Consider the following 9520-nt stretch of genomic DNA (forward strand, 5'->3'; position numbering starts at 1 on the left):
AAACAGCTCAATGTTGGCATGTATGACTCACTCATGTTGATTTTGGCCTCTAAAGAGATTGAACAATCCCACTTCACTGGTTTTTGTATATGCTGAAACCTGAACAACACCCTCCACCTAATATCCCCTAAGTGATACTTCTTTCTTAGAAATTACTGCTGATTCTTCAGCCCTAGGTAACCAGCATCTATATTTCCAAAGATGCACAGAAGGTTATATATCCACAGATTCATAAATTTTAGTATATTACAGGAATGGCCTGAATAGACTTTTCAGACTCTCAAAGTACCCTCTGAAACATTACAGAGTAGGGCAGGCCTCAGTCTTCTATGTTTCTTTCAGAATTCTTATGTTCTTAGCTTCTGCAACAGCAGTCCATCAATATTTGAAAACATTCTGGCTTTTCCAGTTCAATGCTCCAAATAATTCCAACACTGTCTCCCAAAACAACATGATCAGGTCTCTCATAGTATTGTGTCACTTTTGTCTACCAGTTTTTGTCATAATTTGCTTTCTGTTGCTGTTTAAACAACATGGACAAAAGGTATTTGGGAAGAAAGGGTGTATTTTATTTCATACTATCAGGTCACAGTTCATCATTGAGGTAAGTCATGGTTGGAATTCACTGACAATCTGAAACAAAAATAGATAAATGCTGATTTTTATTTTACTCCTTTACTTTCATTTTAATATACTGAACCGAAGGTTTTGAACTATCCTTCACTAAGACAACCATAATGAAATAAAGTTCAATATTAAAAAGAAAGCAGATTTTTTAACTGGTAAATAGAAGATTAACTTAATATAGAATGGAGGAGAAGGAAAACACAGAACTGGCCTCAGCTTCATCTGGCTCCAGGGGTCAAATACCTCAGAATTCATAGAAACCAAGGTTCATAGATTGTTGAAGCTTATATATTTATTTATTCATTTGCTTACTTACTTACTTATTTATTTTTGTATCAAGAAAAATCCTGGCTCTCTGTTCCTCCCTGTTCCAGAGACAGCCGCATCTTATTGTGCAGTGCCCGCCTCGGAGCATAGACAAGATGGTGAAGGTCAGTGTGAGCGGATTTGGCCACATTGGACGCCTGGTTACCAGGGCTGCCTTTTCTTCTGACAAAGTGCAGATTGTTGCCATCAACAACCCCTTCATTGACCTCAACTACATAGTCTACATGTTCCAGTATGACTCTACCCATGGCAAGTTCAACGGCACAGTCAAGGCTGAGAATGGGAAGCTTGTCATCAATGGGAAGAACATTACCATCTTCCATGAGAGAGATCCAGGAAACATCAAATGGGGTACACTGGTGCTGAGTATGTCGTGGAGTCTACTGTGAATCTTCAACACCATGGAGAAAGCTGGGGCTCACCTGAAGGGTGGGGCCAAAAGGGTCATCATCTCCGCCCCTTCTGCTAATGCTCCCATGTTTGTGGTGGGTATGAACCACGAGAAATATGACAACTCCCTCAAAATTGTGAGCAATGCATACTGCACCATCAAATGCTTAGCCCCCTGGCCAAGGTCATCCATGACTACTTTGGCATCGTGGAAGGGCTCATGACCACAGTCCATGCCGTCACTCCCACTCAGAAGACTGTGGATGGCCCCTGTGGAAAGCTGTGGCGTGATGGCCGTGGGGCAGTCCAGTTCATCATCCCTGCATCCACTGGTGCTGCCAAGGCTGTGGGCAAGGTCATCCCAGAGCTGAACGGGAAGCTCACCGGCATGGCCTTCTGTATTCCTACCCCCAATGTATCTGTTGTGGATCTGACATACTGCCTGGAGAAACCTGCCAAGTATGTTGACATCAAGAAGGTAGTGAAGCAAGCGTCTGAGGGCCCAATAATGGGCATCCTGGGCTACACTGAGGACCAGTTTGTCTCCTGCGACTTCAACAGCAACTCCCACTCTTCCACCTTTGATGCTGAGGGTGGCATTGCTCTCAATGATAACTTTGTAAAGCTCATTTCCTGGTATGACAATGAATACGGCTACAGCAACAGTGTGGTGGACCTCATGGCCTACATGGCCTCCAAGGAGTAAGAAACCCTGGACCACCCAGCCCTGCAAGGATACTGAGAGCAAGAGAGAGGCCCTCAGTTGCTGAGGAGACCCCATCCCAACTCAGCCCCCAACACTGAGCATCTCCCTCACAATTCCATCCCAGACCCCATAATAACAGGAGGGGCATAGGGAGCCTTCCCTTTTCTCTTGAATACCATCAATAAAGTTCGCTGCACCCTAAAAAAAAAAAAAAAAAAGGAAAAATCCTAGGAGAATCAAAGCTATTCATTTTGTAAAGTATATACGCCTATATCTGGGGACTAGAAAGACGGCTCAATGGATAAAAATGCTTGTTGTTCAAAAATAGTAACCAGAAATTAAATCCTTAGCAGTCCTGTGCAAAGCTTGAGATAAAATTTCATGTCATGTTCTTATAGCTATTGGGAGCAGATGATGTCCAATAAGAGGTTTTTGAAGACCAGACAAGCTAACCAGCTAAAACAGCAAGTTCTTCATTCACCATGATGCATGAAGGCACCCAGTATCCTCTGGCCTTGGCATGAATGTATGTGCATTTATACATTCATGTTCACACACACCACCCCCCCACACACACACACATTCAGTACTAAAACCCATGAGGATGGATCTGAATAAATTGTACTTTCTATTACATACTTTCTATAACAGTTGGGAAGGTTATGATCATTCAGTACTTCCATGGCCTGAATTCTCATTTTAAGTCTAGTAATTCCTTAAAATGCTGGTGAAATACTGTAAAATTGGGGATACCAGTGTCCATTGTATAGTGCTATGCTAGTTACCCTTCAGTAATGTTTGAAAGGAAGAAAAGAGGCTCTTCATTAATTCTTGCCCAGTGCCTAAAATTCTCTGAGTGTTCTGTAAATGCATGTTAAGTGGACACTGAAACTTTCATTAAGTTAAATCTCAGTTCAATAATAATTGTTTACTTTTTATTGATCACCCTTTATTAATGTTCTTTCTGTAGGCCTTACATAATAGACCAAATTGATTTTAATAAAAATGTGCATTGACTAAGGCAAAATGTCAATTTTCTGCCTTGGATACAATCTCTCAGTCATTAAGGAACATTATAATTTCATGAAGTCAAGTCATTCACTTTAATGAAAAAATACCTTTAATTTGACCTTCATATAATTCTGGAGGGTATTGAGTCAAGATAAAACACTGAATCACTTTAATCAAAAGCACTATTTGGAATTAATAAATAAAACATTCCTCCAAATGTTGCATGTATATGTTCCAGATGATTTCATATCAAACCATAAGCAAAATGTGTCAGTTTCAGCACCCTAAATTTTAATTTGGGAATGAAAAAAAATAAAACAAAACAAATGTTTGAAGACACCACCACCTACACAAAATTCTTATCTTCATATTACGTTCTGAAAGCAAAATCAGAAAGCTGAAGAGATTATTTTTGGAATCCTCCTCTTCTAAAAGTTGTCCTTCTCCTTCTACATGTCCTTTTGTTTCCAAACTATCAAGTTATCTTGTCCACTTTTCTCCTCTTTCATTCATGTGTATGTGTGTGTGTGTGTTTGTGTGTGTGTGTGTGTGTGTGTGTGTGTGTGTGTGTGTGTGTGTGTATCCAAACATGTGCATTTGACATGGCATATATGTTTAGGCCATAAGACAACCTGTTGTGTTGGTATTCACCACTGATCATGTTTGAAACTCATACTTTTCCTGTTGGCCACTGTGTATGCCAGACAAGTGAGCCTATGAGATTCTTGGAATTTCCCTGCATAAACACCCTATCTAACCATACGAGCTATGCATCTGTCTTTCTGCATTTTCAGAAGTTCAAACTAAGGTTTTTGTACTTGTGTGGCAAGTGATTTTCCTATTCAGTTGCCTTCCAGACCCTCAGCTTGTATTTCAAATGAGATACTAGACATAAATAGAAGTCCACACAATTCTAATTGCAGATAATGTCCATGTACACTATTCATTTAAGAGTTTCTAACCTCTAATAGAACAAAACATTTGACTCTTCAATATCAACTTCATTTATTTTTTATATTACAAATATTTTTAATTGTTAATTTTATTTATTTACATTTCAAGTGTTCTGATGAGATTCTCTTTGGAATAGACAGCCTGCAGGCAGAGGTCACTGGAGACTTCAAACCATATTAACTTGTTTTTCCTCAACTAAATTGATTTGTTTCTCTAGACCAGTAAGCCTCAACATTCCTAATGCTCTCACTGCTTAATCTAGTTCTTCATGTTGTTGTAACCAATAACCACAACATTATTTTCATCACTACTGTATAACTGTAATTTTTACTGTTATTAATTATAATATAGATATCTGTTTTAATAACATCTGTGGAAAAGTTCTTTGATCCCCCAATAGGATAGTGATCCCAAAGTTGAGAACTGTTGCTCTAGACTCTTGCTGTTGCTCCTCCTCATAGACCTAGAACTATAGCCTTGCCACTCCCTAAAACCCCCAGGCATGGCTTTGTCTCCCCAACCTACCTGCAGCTACTTTCTGGTTATCCCAGCAATAGACAATCCCAGGCTAAATGTGAGACCCTCCCCAATTTCTTCCCTGTAAGTACCCCCAGGCTGTGGCAGACAGCAGACTTTAATTCTTATACCACATATACCCTCCATTGGCTTTTTTCCTAAAAAAAATCACACCACCAAGTAACTTACTCTTTTTCTTGCTTTTCCTTCCTGTCGACCTTGCAGTTAATATTGGATGAACAGGAAAGAAGAGAAGGACACAGACATGTTGGTAAAGGTTCAAAGTCGCAGATGTAAAAAGTGGCTGACTGACCAATAGTGATGATTCAAGCATGACCCTTGAAGAACTTAGAAGGTAATTTTCAAGTGACTCATCAGGAAAAACTGGTAAATCAATGGATGAATTTCAATTATCGAAACAATCATGTCACATAGAGTAACCTTCACAAAATGTCACATCTGTACAAGATATATACAATTATTTGCTGACAATCACAAAAATCTTAACAATTCAAGAAAAAGTCAAAGAGAGAATAAATATCACAAAATGCTTATGCAAACTTTTCTAGATGTGATTGGCAAGCTGACACTTGCCAGTACAAGGCTTTGCTCAACAGTGTATATCATGCGTTCTTTGTTATAGCTAGAAAGATCTTTGCTTGAAGAAAAAGATCAGGAGATGGGAGGATAATCTATGGGAAGAGGAGGTACTGTTGAACAAGAGAAAACTGCTTCTTGTTGAATTAGGAATTCTTAGAGTACATTAAAAATGACCATTGGGGATGTAAATAAATAGAACAATTAATTAAGAATGAAGTGACACAATATTATAAAAGCATATCACTGTATTAAAAACTAGATTATATTAAAATTAAATCAATAAATTAGTTAACTAGACATAGGCTTCCTCCTGATGAATGATCTTTCTATAATATGAACAGTATTAAACCAACATCTGAGTATTTGATGATGGTAGGCTGGGTTCTGACATTACTTGAATATAAAAAGTAGTTTTAATAATTTCGTCTTGAGTATTTTTCTAAAAGCTTCATGCACCCCAGAGACACCGATCTGCATCTGAATAGATGCCCATTATACATCCACACGTGATATAGCACAATAACCAAAAGATCCCTAGGTGTGATAGAGGATAGATTTCATTTTTTGCTCTGGGGTAAATCTGCTTGAAATTCACTTGCTTTCTACTTCAAATGAACACTTCAAATGCATTTTATTGAGTAACTAAGGGTGGGGAGTTAATTATTTGGCATGAATTCTTTTTTCTCTTGTCCCATAGTTAAATCTTATCTACTTGTAGAGAGCTTAAATGATTTTTCTGGAATATAATTGGGTAGAAATGTTAACTTATTCATAATCCATATTCTGGTGAGAGTTAAATATTTTATACTAACTTTTCTACCGTTAAATCTCAGAGAGGCAGAATCAGATCTTTTGGATTGAGAAGAAGTTGGTTAAAATGCTTAACAGGTAAACATGTTGAGCTGAGTTCAATCCCGAGGGTCAAATCCAACCCCCCCTGCCCTAGAGTTGGGGATGAATATCTCTAATCTCAGCACTTCTACTATGATATAGAACCAGCAGAATCCCTGCAGCTAATGGGCTAGCTACCCTGGAAAATGATGCACAGAGTCCTGAACAATATTCAATTTCAATAAGATGGAAGGTGAGTACTGAACCCCGAAAGTTGTACTAATTTTTTTTTCTTTTAATCATTCCATTCGTTTACATCTCAAATGACATCCCACTTCCTGGCTAGCCCTCCACAAACCTGCCCCCTCCCCCCCACACACACACACACCTGCCCTCTCTCTACTTTGTCTCTATGAGGGTGCTTCCTGACCCACACACAATCCAGTCCCACCACTCCAGCATCCTCCAACCTAGGGGGGGGGGGCATAAAATCTCCACAGGACCAAGGGCCTCCCTTTCTTTGATGTCTCATAAGCCCATCCTCCACTGTATATGTGTTTGCAGCCATAGTAGCTCCCTGTACACTCCTTGGTTGGTGGCCTAATCCCTGGAAGTACTGGTTGGTCCAGTCAGTGTTTGTTCTCCCTATAGGGCTGCAACCCCCTCTGCTTTTCCAGTTCTTCCACTAGCTCCCCACCATGGTCTCTGAGCTCAGTTTGCTGGTTGTCTCCAAGCATCCACATCTGCACTGATCAGTTGCTGGCCAGACTTCCCAAGGAACAGCCACACCAGATTACTGTCAGCAAGCACTCTTAGCAACTTCAACAGTGTCTGGGTTAGTTTCTACAGATAGGATGGATACCTAGGTGGGGTGGTCCTAGGATGCCCCTTCAGTCTCTGTTCCATTTTTTTGTCCCTGACTTTACTTTGGACAGGAACATTTCTGGATTAAAAGCTTCAAGGTCTGGGTTTAGGGTAGGGTTGCCCCATCCCTCAAACAGATGCCATGCCTATTTACTGGAGGTGGTCCCTACAAGTTCTCTCTCCCCTTCACTGTGCATTTTGGACAATTCCTTGTTGGATCCTGAGAGCCCCTCACTTTCCTGGCATATGAGACCCTCAAGTGGCTATCCCCAGTTCCTCATCCCCACTGCTACATATTTTTATTCTATTCCTGCTGTACTAAACTCATCCATTGGATCTCAAAGTTATTTCCCACATGATATGGGAACTAATTTGTCACTTACACAATAACAAGCATGGGATCTCACTCTAAAGTTGCTGTTTGTCTGGATTTGTCATTAACCATGCCATTTAGCTTTCAGAAGCCACATTTCCTTAGTGTCACCACTAGCTGCCTAGACAAACAGATGGACTGCCTCTAATTGTGTCCATATTTCTTGCTTTGACTAGCTGGAAAGAATGCAGGCCTCAGCCAACTGATCCAAAGGGATCTCTGCCCAGAGCCTTAATCCCTGATGACTGGCACCCTTAATGTTATTATTAACATCCAATGGGATATACCCACTGTCCATGCAACTACTGCCTATCTATCTACTCCCTACTGCTTTATGTTTCACTAAAATCCTTACATATGATCATCATTTATTCAACTCTAGTTCATCCCTCTGGATTCAAGGCAAGCTTTACATTCTCTTGAAAAACCTTCCTTGAATTATATAATTACCCTAACAAGTAAGTACTTTTGCTTTGTGCTCTGTCAGCCTACAGTATTTTTTAAACTAGTGCAGATGTACTCTTCATCTTATTGTCATTACTTGTTTATCTGTGAGCCTCTTGTTCTTTACTTTCACTCCTTCTTGAAGCCATGGAAGTTTCTGCTTATTGATAAATATTTGTGAATAAAGGTTTGAGGTCCTTGACCCTGTTGCTTTAGATGCCCTGAGTGCTTGTTTTATTTTTGGTGAGCACCTTGCAAACTCTATGTAGTAACAGTATCCTAGTGGGTTTTCTAAAACCTACAGTAGCTCCTGAGAAGTTCAGCCCATGCCAGAGAGTCTTCAATATCCCAATTTATATTCTGGCACCTTAGATCTTTCATTTCAATCCCATTTAGCCCAGCTATAACACTGCTGTGTACTTTTATGTACAGGAATCCATGACTATGCATCACAGAAATACTGGCTCATTGATTGTACTGCAGGTCTAAGAACAGTAATTACAGTATTGAGCCAACCATTGTGTTCAACAGAAGAGGAATAGAAATAAAAAGACATATAAGGGAATTGTTTTAGCAATAACGATGAATGATGGTGTGAATCCAATTGGAAAAGCTTATACTAAGTGAATTAAGGCCATCCCAGAAAAACAAAATATAACACCTCTTATGCCATTTTTCACTCTAACTTTCTATTTATTCACACACACACTCACTCACACACACACACACACACACACACACACACACACAAAATTAAAGTAGTTGCTAAGTTCACTAAGGTTAAAAAGAGGGATAATGGAAAGATAAAGTCAGTTCATGGGGAAGGAATGTAATGAATTGTATATAATGGGGAAAATAAGCTGAGTAAAGGCATGAATGTGCTAATTCTATCCTGCATATTGTTTTTATACCGACATTTCATGTAAGAACATTAAGGTACCAATGAGTTTACTATGATTCCTTCCTCAGCTGTAAATTTGTAATTCTCTCACTGCCTATCTCATAAGGCAGGATTATGAATTTAGTTTATATCCAATACACGTCTACCTCTTCTGTGACAGGAAGTATAATATGAACCCTTTTGGTCTCCATTTTTTGGAATAGGCCTGATTTCAAAATATGCTGGAAAGCACCAGCTTCAGGAATAGACAAAAAGTCCTAGAAACTAAGTTTTAATAACAGACCATGAAATCTAGAAGAAGATCATAAAATTCTATCTCAAAGAATAGCCCGGGGACAACCACAAAAATGGGGAAATATCTCATCTCAGAATAGGACATCTAATTCGAGCAGATGTTTCACATAGTTGAATGATCATGATACGGGAATGTAGACCACTTACCACCTGAGACCCCTAGCACCCATCAATGAAATTTTAAAATTACCACATTCTTCTAGAGAGTTCCCCTGGTTCCTTATAGGAAGGCCTGCATGCCTCTGTCTGGGATTGCCAATTTGAAGAATCATTGGCTCCTGAATATGAGATTTTTCTGCAGAATACACACTCTTCAATTTTGCATACTATCTGAGTGTAGGCTCTTCCGTCAGAGATTTTTGGAATCTTTTTTTTTATTTTGGTTCTTTTTTTTTTTTTTTTTTTTTTTCGGAGCTGGGGACCGAACCCAGGGCCTTGTGCTTGATTTTTGGACTCTTATATTACCAATTATAGTACGTGTTCCTTTCAACTTTCTGACCTATAGATCTATCTTGTTAATGATCTAATTTTCTTTGGAAAATAAAGGCAAAACAAATTCTTCAAAACTTCCTGAATCCACTCAAATCAAATGGTTAGCTGTCATTAATATGTTTAAGTCAAAATCAAGGATCCCGTTTTAAAGGTTGGAAAGATGTCTCAGTAATGAAAAATACATATTTCT

General features: G+C 39.1%; 1 pseudogene; it reads left to right on the forward strand.

Moving 5' to 3' along the window:
• The first annotated feature begins 1049 nt into the window (after positions 1 to 1049).
• On the forward strand, positions 1050 to 2175 carry LOC108352631 (glyceraldehyde-3-phosphate dehydrogenase pseudogene; annotated as a pseudogene).
• Positions 2176 to 9520: the final 7345 nt, after the last annotated feature.

This window comes from Rattus norvegicus, chromosome 13, assembly GCF_021556685.1.
Source record: "Rattus norvegicus strain SHRSP/BbbUtx chromosome 13, alternate assembly SHRSP_T2T, whole genome shotgun sequence".
Taxonomy (NCBI): Eukaryota; Metazoa; Chordata; class Mammalia; order Rodentia; family Muridae; genus Rattus; species Rattus norvegicus.